The sequence below is a fragment of the Hemibagrus wyckioides genome, linkage group LG02, assembly GCF_019097595.1.
Source record: "Hemibagrus wyckioides isolate EC202008001 linkage group LG02, SWU_Hwy_1.0, whole genome shotgun sequence".
Taxonomy (NCBI): Eukaryota; Metazoa; Chordata; class Actinopteri; order Siluriformes; family Bagridae; genus Hemibagrus; species Hemibagrus wyckioides.
The window spans coordinates 3,803,681-3,816,427 of record NC_080711.1 but is presented as its reverse complement, the minus strand read 5'-3'; the positions used below and the strand labels follow the sequence as shown (position 1 = coordinate 3,816,427).

General features: G+C 39.5%; 1 protein-coding gene across 5 annotated transcripts in view; it reads left to right on the top strand.

The window, feature by feature from the left end:
* kcnc3a (potassium voltage-gated channel, Shaw-related subfamily, member 3a) overlaps positions 1 to 12,747 on the top strand; it is a 104,723-nt gene that overhangs the window by 75,319 nt on the left and 16,657 nt on the right. The window lies entirely within an intron of this gene.

Here is a 12,747-nt window from a genome sequence, read left to right as displayed (position 1 = left end):
CATGAGCTCAATCCTTAATGTCAGAGACACGCCTTAGTCTGCATGATGCTTTTTATTTTCATTTGAACCATTACAAAATGTGGCAGGGTTTAAGGGGGGGGTGTGACTCTGGCAAGACTCTGTATTAATGCACACACACACACACACACACACACCTATCTGGCCCTGACCTGCTGTCTTCACTTCTCATTCCACTTATTAGCATAACCCCACCCCCACACATAAACCACCTGCTCATTAGCATAACCCCACCCACACGCGTACACATCCACATCCCTGTTCACCGGGTCTCAGTTTAAACCCGAGGTCACTCTCTCGTGTGGGAGAGATGCAGCACTACAGTGAGCTCTGTGTGTTGATTAAAGTGTTCATTTAATATGGAAGTGATCAGATGGAGTGTAACAGACTGACCAGCCTTAATGTCCCTGAACACCGAGCTGAACATCTGCAGTCTGTTCTACTGCTTCACTTTACACCCAACACACATTCATTACATTACATCACTGCCATCTGTCTGTCTGTCTGTCTGTCTGTCTATCTATCTATCTATCTATCTATCTATCTATCTATCTATCTATCTATCTATCTATCTGTCTGTCTGTCTGTCCATCCGTCTGTCTGTCTGTCTGTCTGTCTGTCTATCTATCTATCTATCTGTCTGTCTGTCTGTCTGTCTGTCTGTCTGTCTGTCTATCTATCTATCTATCTGTCTGTCTGTCTGTCCATCCGTCTGTCTGTCTGTCTGTCTGTCTGTCTGTCTATCTATCTATCTATCTATCTATCTATCTATCTATCTGTCTGTCTGTCCATCCGTCTGTCTGTCTGTCTGTCTGTCTGTCTGTCTGTCTATCTATCTATCTGTCTGTCTGTCTGTCCATCCGTCTGTCTGTCTGTCTGTCTGTCTGTCTGTCTATCTATCTATCTATCTATCTATCTATCTATCTATCTATCTATCTATCTGTCTATCTGTCTGTCTGTCTGTCTGTATGTTTGTTCGCTTGTCTGTGTATCTGTCTGTCCACCTGTCTATCCATCATTCTGCTTGTCTCTCTCTCTCTCTCTCTCTCTCTCTCTCTATCTCTCTCTCTATCTCTCTCTGCATTTTCTTGTCATTCATTAATTTATCACTTTATTCTCTCTCTCCACTCTTCCTCCCTCAAATGTTCTCCTCCTGACTATTCTTTTTCCGGTCCGCACTGACCCCCTTCATCTTTTCATCATTCCTTCCACACCTCCGTCGCGTCCTCCACTTTCTCCCTCTTCACACCGTACCTCTGCTCGTATCACCGATCTCTCCGCATGTCCCGTCACTGCCCTCTCACTGACCCCCTGACCTCGCTGACCCCGAACGATCCTTTACAACACCCCCCCAACTCCCACACCTTTCTATTCCAAAAAAAAAAAAAATGCCCCAAACCAGTAGAAGTTGCAGCCACCGGCACCGCCTCCCCCCTGGGAGACGATTGGTTCAAGCCGGAGGGGCGTCTGCTACAGCAGGACCTTAATGCAAACTCCGCCTCCTCCTGGATCAAACCGTAGCGGCTCAGAGGTAACAGTCCTGCTGCAGGAAATATAAAACATTAATATCATCAAATTCGTTAAACACATTTACATATATCTGTGCATAGGAGGGCACACACACACACACACACACACACACAGATGCCACAATGTTTGCATGATTGTAAAAATTCTTGTTATTGTCACTGTGTTATTGTGCAAAATGTTTCAATGTGATAAGAGTTATAATGATGTTTCCAAATTTTCAGGGTGTTTTAACCTGTGTGTGTGTGTGTGTGTGTGTGTGAGTTTATATTCATGAAAAAGAAGACAGAATAAAACTGACACACATGACACACGTTTGAGGGAATGTTTCATGTGTATTTGCATGTGTGTGTGTGTGTGTGTGTGTGTGTGTGTGTCCATCATGTACATCGTTCCACACCTCCTCCATCTCTTTCACACTTACATTGCTCACCAACAGTCAGATGCTTCTCTCTTGCTCACACACACACACACACACACACACACGCACACACACACTCGCTCACTTCCTCTCTCTTGCTCTCTCAAACTCATTCATTCATACTCTATTTCATCTCTCTCTCCCTCTATATCTTTTTCTTTCTCACTCGTTCCCCCATCCTTCCCTCTCTCCCTCCCTCACTCCTGCACTCATACTCTCTCTCTGTCTCTCTCTCTCTCTCTCTCTCTCTCTCTCATGGTCAGTAGTCTTGGGTCAGGTCCTCAGTGTTAATTCTGTACGAAGGTGTTTGGAATGTTAGTTGTGTAAATCTCATTGTGTCGTTAGACGTGAGACTAATCACCACACATTAACAACGAGTGACATCACAGAGGCGGAGACAGGACATGACACAAAACAACACACAACTCAACACAGTGAACACAACTGGACACAATAAACACAGCTGTACACACTGGACACAACTGGACACAATGAACACAACTGAACACAGTGAATACCTTGAACACAACTGGACACAACTGACCACAACTGTACACAGAGGACACAACTAAACACAACAGATCACAACTAACGAAGTGAACACAACTGAAAACAACCCAGTGAACACAGCTTATCACAGTGAACACAACTGGACACAACCCAATGAACACAACTGGACACAACAAACACAACTGGATACAACCCAATGAATACCTCTGAACACAACCCAACAAACACAACTGGATGCAGTGAACACAACAAACACAACTGGACACAACTGGACACTGTGAACATACCCCAGCGAACACAACTGGACACAGTGAACACAACCCAGTGAACACAGCTGGACACAGTGGACACAACTGGACACAACTAAACACACTAGACACAACAAACACAACTGAATACAATGAAACAGCAAACACCAGGGAGACCCACAGTGTCAGGACATAGGCAGAGATGACACACACACACACACACACACACATGACAACGTAAAAACAAACACACACGAGGAAAATCCCTGACTAATCCCCACTCAGGTTACAGCAGCTGTAAACAGCTGTTCCTTCACCAGCAGCTTGTCGTATTTATATATAAACCCTTCTGTCCCTCAGCTTCACTAAACTCTGACACTGACACTGGAGACTCCTTCTTTAAATGTAATTATTATTAGTCTTACATAAGGTGGAGTGTTGTTGCTATAGAAACGATGATGTGTCCAGACCCAAGTCTACTTCACGTGTATTCGTCTCACCTCACCGCGTGTGTGTGTGTGTGTGTGTGTTTGAGGGTTTATTCTGTACTCTAAGCTATGTTAATGTGTTTATTCTCCAGGCTATGCATTGTGTGTATATAAATGTGTGTGTGTGTGTGTGTGTGTGTGTTTGGGGCGTGGGAGGGTCGGGTGCTCAGAGTCCAGGGTGCGTTTTTTTCTGACGCGCTGTCGTTGTTTTCCCTTCTCCTCAGGTTGTGTCGTGTCATGCGTTTGTATGTCAGCTCTTGTTGCTACACCGTTACACTGTCCATGTCCGTGTTTGTTTGTGTGTCCCTCGTGTGTGTGTGTGTGTGTGAGAGTGTGTGCGTGTGCACAATGTGTTGTTCGGTGTTGCTGTGGCCTCCTCCTCTTCCTCCTCCTCCTCCTCCTCCTCTTCATGCGCTCTCACGGTGACCCGTCATCCTGCACCTCTTTTTCCGGCCCTCAAGAAATGATAACACACATAACACACACACACATGCGTGCACACACACACACAAATCAGCAGAGCCTTTATCGGCTAAACCAATCTGTAAAAGAGTCGATGTTAAGACTCGGTGTGTGTGTCGCGCGTGTGTGTGTGTGCAGGGGTGCCGGGCCACTACGTGGGCTTGCGTTTTTGTTGTGTCCTTCTCTGTTGTGGACTCCGGTGGCAGTGTTTAAGGACAGAAAGATCCGATTTTAAACACACACACACACACACACACAGAGGAGGTCAGGCTGTCCTCAAACACTGCCGTCTGATGTGCGAGTCCTGAGTCTGAGGGAGCCAGGATACACCTCCTGTCTCTCCTTCCCCCCACCATACACACACACACTCACACACACACACACACAGAGGGATGTCGATGACACCTTCTGACTTGTATAAAGTGACACACAACTGTACAGACGGACTTCAACGAGGTGGGAGATGTAAATCGATTGACGAAGATACACACACACACACACACACACATACTGACAATAGAAGGCACTCATGCAGGCTGACATACGTCACAGTGCAGGTAAGTTCACAGCCAGGACGCTGTGTGTTGTACTATAATGCAACCACACACACACACACACATAATTCCTTCTTATGAACCAAGGCAGAGTGCGCACTGTATCATTTCCACATGTACATGAATATTATACTTTGACCTCTGTTAAGTCAAAGGTTAAGATCGATCCAGTTCTGCTTTTTTATTTCTCTTATGAAGCCGATATTATTGTACTGAGGTGTGTTTGAGTTTTTACACACACACACAACACTGCCCAAAAGTATGGAAGCAAGCACTAGACATCCAAAACTCTTTCTACGATTAAAGACGAAAGTAGAATTTTTTTTTTTATTCTCCTTTTAATGTCTCCATGGCGATCGGCGTTCTGTATGTAAATGTCAAGAAAGCGAAATCGTGACTAAGAGGAGATTCGAATCTAAGAATCGAGGATCTAGCAAATTTTATTTAGTGTGTGTTTCAGGACGGAAAGGAAGCCTTGGCTGTGCCACTGTTTTTGAGCAATCTATTAAAAGATACATTAGGGTTTTTCCCCATGTTGTTGTAGCTCTAAGCCCTGCCTTTAACCCTGGGTCAATACCCTCATTCTAAGCCCCGCCTTTAACCCCGGGTCAATACCCTCATTCTAAGCCCCGCCTTTAACCCCGGGTCAATACCCTTTTTCTAAACCCCGCCTTTAACCCCGGGTCAATACCCTTGTTCTAAACCCCACCTTTAACCCCCGCTCAATACCCTTGTTCTAAACCCCACCTTTAACCCCAGCTCAATACCCTTGTTCTAAACCCCACCTTTAACCCCAGGTCAGTATCTCGTTCTAATCCCCGCCTTTAACCCCGGGGTAGAGGAAGGTGTAATGTAGAAGCAGGGTTATGAAGCGTGGCTTTTCTTCCTTGAGGTTATGAAACTCTACTGTAAAGCTTTAACAGTGTTAACTCTACATCTTGGTGATGAAGCCAGTGGTGATGACTGATGAACGTCTGATCAGCTACATGACAAACTTATGATGATAAAGCTGTGAAAGATAACAGAACCTGCTGGAGTGCAGAAGCACAGAGCTGAACTTTTGTCCTCACTGATAAAAGTGAAAGCGTGAGATGAGCCATTATTTAAAGCCATCTGATCAATCGTGATGGATTTTATTATAGAAGGGATGAGATTGTGAAGTTTAAATGAAGAGACAAATTCTGTAACATGTCATCTTACTTTAGATTTCTCAACCGAAGTATATTTACATTAAAGCAACCGGTTTCTACATTCAGAAAGTGTGGTTATAATATGAGGAACAGGTTTGATACAGCACGCTTGGGTAATAACACCACTTCACGAGGGTGATGGAGCCAAACAGAGTTTGTATACACTCGGTGTGATGAGTCCCAGATGTTGCAAATGAACAGTCGGATGGATGGTTTGTCAGCCAAGAAGGCAGAAGAACGCAAAAACAGGCTAGAAGAACAAGACAGGAACAGGTTGTGATGCTCTTACAGTACAGTACACTATGGGCAGAGTGAAGTATTTGGTAACACACTCCACACCACTGTACGTTGGTTGAAATGTTCGGTTCAGACCTCAGATTTAACTAATGTAGCAATTAAACATGAGAGATATTAATTTCATTGTATCTTATGTAGGTTATGCAAGCAGGTTCCTGACCCTGGTCCTGGAGAACCTGTACATCTTAGTGTTTCTTAGAGTTCCTATTCTCATTCATTTTTAAGTTGTGTCATTTTATGTCAGGAAGGGTTGGTAAGGAGCCGTAGCCATATTAGTAAAATTAGATGGGTTGAGAGCAGGAATATCTTTGGGACAGGGGGTTCTCCAAGGTTGGACCAAGGTTGGGAACCAGTGGTCTATGAGTATGCATGTTGCAGTGATTAGTAGGAATATTCAATACACAGATGAGGCAAAAGATTGTGAGCAGCTCTGACTTGCCAAAGGCATGGACTCTGCATGACCTCTTAAGATGCTCTGGTGGTATCTGATACCAAGATGTTGTCAAGATCCTTTAAGTCCTGTAAGTTGGGAAGGTGGCCTCTGTAGATTGGACTGGTTTGTCCAGCACTTTTAACAGGTTCTTGATCAGATTGAGATCTGGGGAGTTTGGTGTCCAGGGTAGCACCTTGAGATCTTCATCATGCTTCTCTAAACTATTTCTGAACTATGTGTGCAGTGTGGCAGGGTCTATTATCCTGCTGATAGAGGCTACTGCTATCAGGGAATACTGTTGCCATGAAGGGGCATACCTGGGGTATGTAGTAGTTCAGTGGTTAAGGTGTTGGATTACTCATCGTAAGGTTGTGAGTTTGAAGCCCAGGTCCACTAAGCTGATTGCTGGACCCCAAGGCCCTTAACCCTCAGTTGTATTAAAATTGATATAAATTGTAAGTCACTCTGGATACAAATGCCAGAAATGGTCAGGAACGTATGTCAAGGTATGAATACCCAGGGTTTCCCATATTATACAGAAGGGTGTGATGTGTTAGTTGTGACACATTCCTTTCAGAACCATAAGGTTTGTGCTGTATTAGCTCTTCTGTCAGTTCAGGCTTCTGTTGCCCTTGTGCACCTAAAGTGCCCAACCCCCTGGTGCTGGTTCGTTGTTTGTCCCTCATCTGGGAGAACCTTACAAGCCTTGCTGCTTCCGAGAATCTAAACTACTCGTCTGGCCATTTTGCCAAAGTCGCAGAGGTCCTCATTCCTGCACATTTCCTTCCCACATCCAACTCGATGACCTCAAGAACAACCTGCTTGCTTAGTGTTTAAATATCCCAGACCTTGATGTGTACCATTCTTAGGAGATCATTATGCAAGGGAAGGCTGTAGATCAGGCGTTGGGCTACTGCTCAGAGAGACTAGAGTTCCAACCTTTTCTCCTGCCATGCTAATACTCCTGGGCCCTTGACCCTCAACAGCTCAGTTACATAAATGAAATAAATGTAAGGGCATGCTGTAAATGCAAATAGGATAATTAACGTAATTTGCTTCATCAGTGAGTCGTCTGTTTATAATAAACTCCTGGTGGATAAGTTAGTTGTTTTTCCTTTTTCGGTCCGTATTTTCTATCCCCTAATTCAAAACTATCAGGCTTCAAGGCAGAGTGCTTGTGTTCGGATATTTTTGGAAAACAAACTCGTTAAGGAGTCTACTCAGGGAAACTCTGTTAACCTCAGAGTCATGAATGGTACTCAGGTGATTTGAGCAAATGAACCTTGAGCAGCTGGATAAACCGACTAAACCTCCGGACAGCTCCGAATGCACGATAATGCTTTCTGTGAAATATTTCGATTTCAAAATAATAGTTTGCGATGCTTCCAAACTTTTAGCGAGTGCTGTGTGTATTCTACAAATCAGTGCATTGTGTCTTCTTCTTCTTCTTCTTTCTACCATGTTTTAAGTCTTAATGTTTTTTTTTGTTTGTTTGTTTTGTGGCTTCCCTCTCTCCATCCTTATCCTCCTTTCCAATTTTTTTACCCCCCCCAACAAATCCCATTCCGCCACTCCTTCTTCTTAACCCACTGTTGCCATGGAAACAGTGGAAGAGAGCATTCTGGGACTGAACAGGACGATATGGGGGGGGGTATAAAACCCCTCCGAAAGGGTGTGAGATTACAGTGTAAAGCGTTTACACACATCGTCTCATCGTGAAGATGATTTTTATAGTCAGCTTGATCAGGGTTCGATTCGAGGCTCTGACATCCAGACATCCAGTCATGCTCCCAAGATGCACTGAGATTATTATTATTATTAATATTATTATTATTAATTATTATTATTATGTTTATATATATATATATAAATATATATATACGACTGTGTATCTTGTATTCCTTCTCCTTATTTTCTTTGGTTTCATTTATTATTTGCTTTTATTTCTGTAAAGTGTTTTATTGGTTGTGGTGATGTGTTGATCAGCGAGAGTGTTGACGGAGAAGCCGACGCACTCTGTTTTTGCTCTGACTGCAAAAAAAAGAAAGAAAGAACAGAAAGAAAGACAAAACCTTTCCGTTTCTGCTCTCACTCCTGACTGCGGTCTGACCCGAGTGCACTGTACTCCATCTCCTCTGCTGGAGTGATGCAGCACATCAGCACTGCAGTCTCTCTCTCTCTCTCTCTCTCTCTCTCCCTCCACTCTGCACTCTTTCTTTCCGATAACGTTCCAGAGCATCGATTTTTCCTCGCTGCTCTTTTCCCTGACCAGAGAGCAGCGAGGTCTGGCTCTAATGCCTAACATCTTTTCATTAGACCTTTTTTTTTTTTTTTTTTTTTTGCCAAACCCTTGATCAATCGTTACACGCGCTAAAGCCAAACACGCCCATTACCCATCGACTGGGGTCAATGCACTCAGCCCTAAATTGCCCCGGGTATTTATTGAGGTTTGGCTTCCTATAGAACCTGCGCACGTCAATATTTCAGCTCTCGTGCAGCCACCAGTCAGGAGAAACGAACGCAAAATCACGTAAATGTCACTGAATTGGGAGGAGCTCGCAGTCCACGTGATTATGACACGCTTTCAGCCAAATGGAAAAAATAGAAAAGTAATAAATAGAGATTTAAAGAAGAATCCTGATTCCAAAAATGTTCCTTTGATTAAAAAACAGCATGAAAATGTAATTATTAAAATAATTACAAAAAAATTAATGAAAATATTTTTATTTTAAAAAAGCATCAAACTTGAGCATTTTCGGTTGGAAAAAATTTAAGATGCACAAAAAAGTATGGTTCAAATTGCAGCGCAATTTTTTGAGAAAAATCTGCATTCAAATTTCGCATTTTTTGGCTGCTACCCTCCGACCCAAAAAAATTAGAAATCTTTTTCAAAAATAGTTTTTTCAAATCTGTAGAATTAACACAAAGTTTAAGGATCTTTCATTCCTACTTTACCCACAATGCATTTGACAGTGGTGCAGTTTAGATAAGATTAGATTAGATGAGATGAGATTAGATTAGATAAATTTAGATTAGATGAGATTAGATGAGATTAGTTTCGGTTAGATGAGTTATTAGATGAGATTAGATTAGATAAATTTAGATTAGATTCGATTAGATTAGATAAATTTAGATTAGATGAGATTAGATGAGATTAGATGAGATTAGATTAGATGAGATTAGATGAGATTAGTTTCGGTTAGATGAGTTATTAGATGAGATTAGATTAGATAAATTTAGATTAGATTCGATTAGATTAGATAAATTTAGATTAGATTAGATGAGATTTGTTTTGATTAATTTAAATGAGATGATTTGAGATCAGATTGGATTAGTTTAGATAAGATAAAATGAGATTAGATTAGTTTAGATTAGATTAGATTAGATTTTTTTACTATTAAATATCTTCCTGATAAAACAGCAATTTTTAATCACAGAGTTTTTATAGTCCTCGAAATTGCTCCGCGTGTCTTATGCAGGAGAGCTGAGAGTCTGACCGCAGTCCGAGTCCCGTATCGGACCACACTGCTGCATCAGAAAGTCTGCGGTCATTTTAAAAAGACCGCAGTATCTCTGAGTTTGCGCTTAAAATACCGAAACCCTGGATTTAACATGCAGCTCATTCCTGATGGAGCTCATTTCCATCGAGCTCTCTTGACTCTCCAGCACCAGCTCCTCCCCCTTTCGCCTCCACACTCGGCTGCTGATTGGTGGACTCCGACTGACGTTTCTCAACACCGCAGTGCGTTTTACGGGTCAGCGGCTCCCTGACAGCCTCGACTCAGATTAATGTAACGGCGTAAAGTGTGAGATGTTTCCTCTCGAGGTCACGGATGCAGAAAACGTGCAGGTTTTTGGACGAATAGAGACAGATAGTGTGTGTGTGTGTGTGTGTGTGTGTGTGTGGTATATACTCCTCTCATGATCACGCAGCACTTCTCTCATGTATGATCTCCACATACATGCTTTGTATTTTCTCCTCCATGTTCTTCTTCTCCTTGTTGTTGTTCTTGTTGATTTTTTTTTGTAAGTCTGTATCATTGAACTGTGTGTGAACCTCCATGTTTTGTAACACTGTGTTTGTGTGTTAAATGTGTGTGTAATGGATTTGTGGAGCTGTTGTCTTCTGTTGGTTTGTGTATCATGACATGCTCATGCACATGCACATCTCCTCTCTTCTTCTGGAGAAATATCCAGACTTGGATATTGCAAATATTAACCTGGATTCAGTCGTAAAAATTATAATAATTATTTTTTAATAACAATTTAAAAAAATAAAGAAATATTTTTGTTCAGTGCCAATATTTTGCAGATTTGGCATGCCTTTGAAAAGATGAATATTAATAACATATTCATCCTGATGCTTTATTCATTTTTTCTCATTTGTAGAATAAAGAAATAAAAAATAAATGTATGTTTTTATGTAGAAAATTAAAGTAGATGTTAGAAATGTTTGACCATTTTTTACGTTAATATAATTTAATCTAAATAAAAATGTAGAAATTATATATTTTTTTATGTATTCATATATGTATATATATATATATATATAAATATAGATATATATAAATATATTAATTTAGAAATATAATTCTGAAATATTTCATATCTTCTTTACATTCCTAACATTTTAAAAATATGGAAAATAATATATAGAAAACAAATTTGTTTTTGTAATTAAATATACATTTATATTTAAATATATGATAAATATAGTATTTAATACTTTACTTTTCTTAATATCTTTTCTATACTAATTTAGAAATATAGTTTCTGAAATATTTCATATTTTTTACATTCATGTAATTTTAAAAATATAAAAAATAATATATAGAAAACTAAATTTGATATGTCAAAATATTTTAGAATTTTCCATGCATCAATTAAATTCAGAAATAAAGAAAACAAAATATACAAATTAAATTAGATTTCTGGAAACATTTAATACTTTTGCTAATATTTTTTCTAAACTAATTTAGACATTTTCAGAATTTTTTTTCCTAATATATCTTTTACATTAATATAATTTTAAATATATAGAAAATAAAATACTAAAAAAATCTCAATTTCGAAATTTCAATTTTTTTAAAAATATTTTTGAATTTTCCTAATATATTTTTATATATATTACATCAATTAAATTTAGAAATATAGAAAACAAAATACAGAAATTAATTTAGATTTTTGGAAATATTTAATACATTTCCTAATATCTTTTCTATACTTATTTAGAAATATAATAAATATAGAAACACTAAATTACATCTAAATTCGATTTTCTGAAATATTTCCTATTTATATTATAAATAATACTATTATTAATATTGTTATTCCTATTATACTTGATCTAAATTAATGTAGAACAATAGAAAAATAAAAGAAAAAAAAATATTTTTTTAAATTAATTTTGATTTAGAAATATAAATTATTCAATTAATTTAGAAATATAAAAAATAAAAGGATTTTTATAAAAGATTTTTAAATAGAATGTATATTTTTTAAATACATTTTCTAAAAACAATTATATAGATTTTCCAAATTTATTTAGAAGTCTAAAATGTATTTTCTGTATAGTAAATTATATTTTTACAGTAAAAAAAAATAAAAATCTTGATTCTGTATAATAATTCTTGCTCTCTTACAATTTCAGAGGTTTTTGTATTGTATAAAAAAAACTTTACAAAAATGTTTTTCACTAAATATATTACTGGGCATCTAATAATAATATCTGGACTTATTTAGAGATTAAATATTTAAACCTCAGACATTTTATTGAAGCTGAAATTTTACGACTGAATCAGCTAAACTGTAGCAGGTCTAATATTTCGCTCTCACTTTACCCATCTCCCATCCCACCCTCAGGCCGGCGCTACAGTGTCCGTAGCGTTACTAAAGTCTGACCTGAGGTATGTACACACACACACACACACACACGGCAGGCTGTAGAGTGAGAAAAGCATGAAGCAGCTTAGCGCTTAGAGCTTTAATATTTCCGAGCTGTGCTTTTGAATAAAATCTTTACAATCAGCGTCTCAGAGGGATTGAAGCTCTGATAGAACACGGGACATAAACTCGCCTCTGAACAATCAGTGGCTTCATCTCCTGACTCAGGACAGTAAAAATCCCACATCTACCCTAAAGTCATGGTAGAGGTTACTGACTCCACCTCTGGAAACACCTGGAAGCTGGAAAGAGAGAGAGAGAGAGAGAGAGAGAGAGACTAAGAGGAGCAGAAGGACACAGAGAGATAGAGAGATTGAGAAAAATAGAGAGGGAAAGAGAGAGATGGACAAAAAGAGAGATGGAGAGAGGCATACAGAAAGAGAGAGAAAAATAGAGAGAGAGAGAGAGAGAGAGAGAGATGGAGAGAGGCATACAGAAAAATAGAGAGAGAGAGAGAGAGAGAGAGAGAGAGAGAGAGATGGAGAGAGGAATACAGAAAGAGAGAGAGATGGAGAGAGGAATACAAAGACACAGATGGAGAGAGACAGAGAGAGAGAAGGGGAAGGAGAGAGGAATACAAAGAGAGAGAGAGAGAGAGAGAGAGAGAGAGAGAGAGATGGACAGAGGCGTACAGAAAGAGTGAGAGAGAGAGAGAG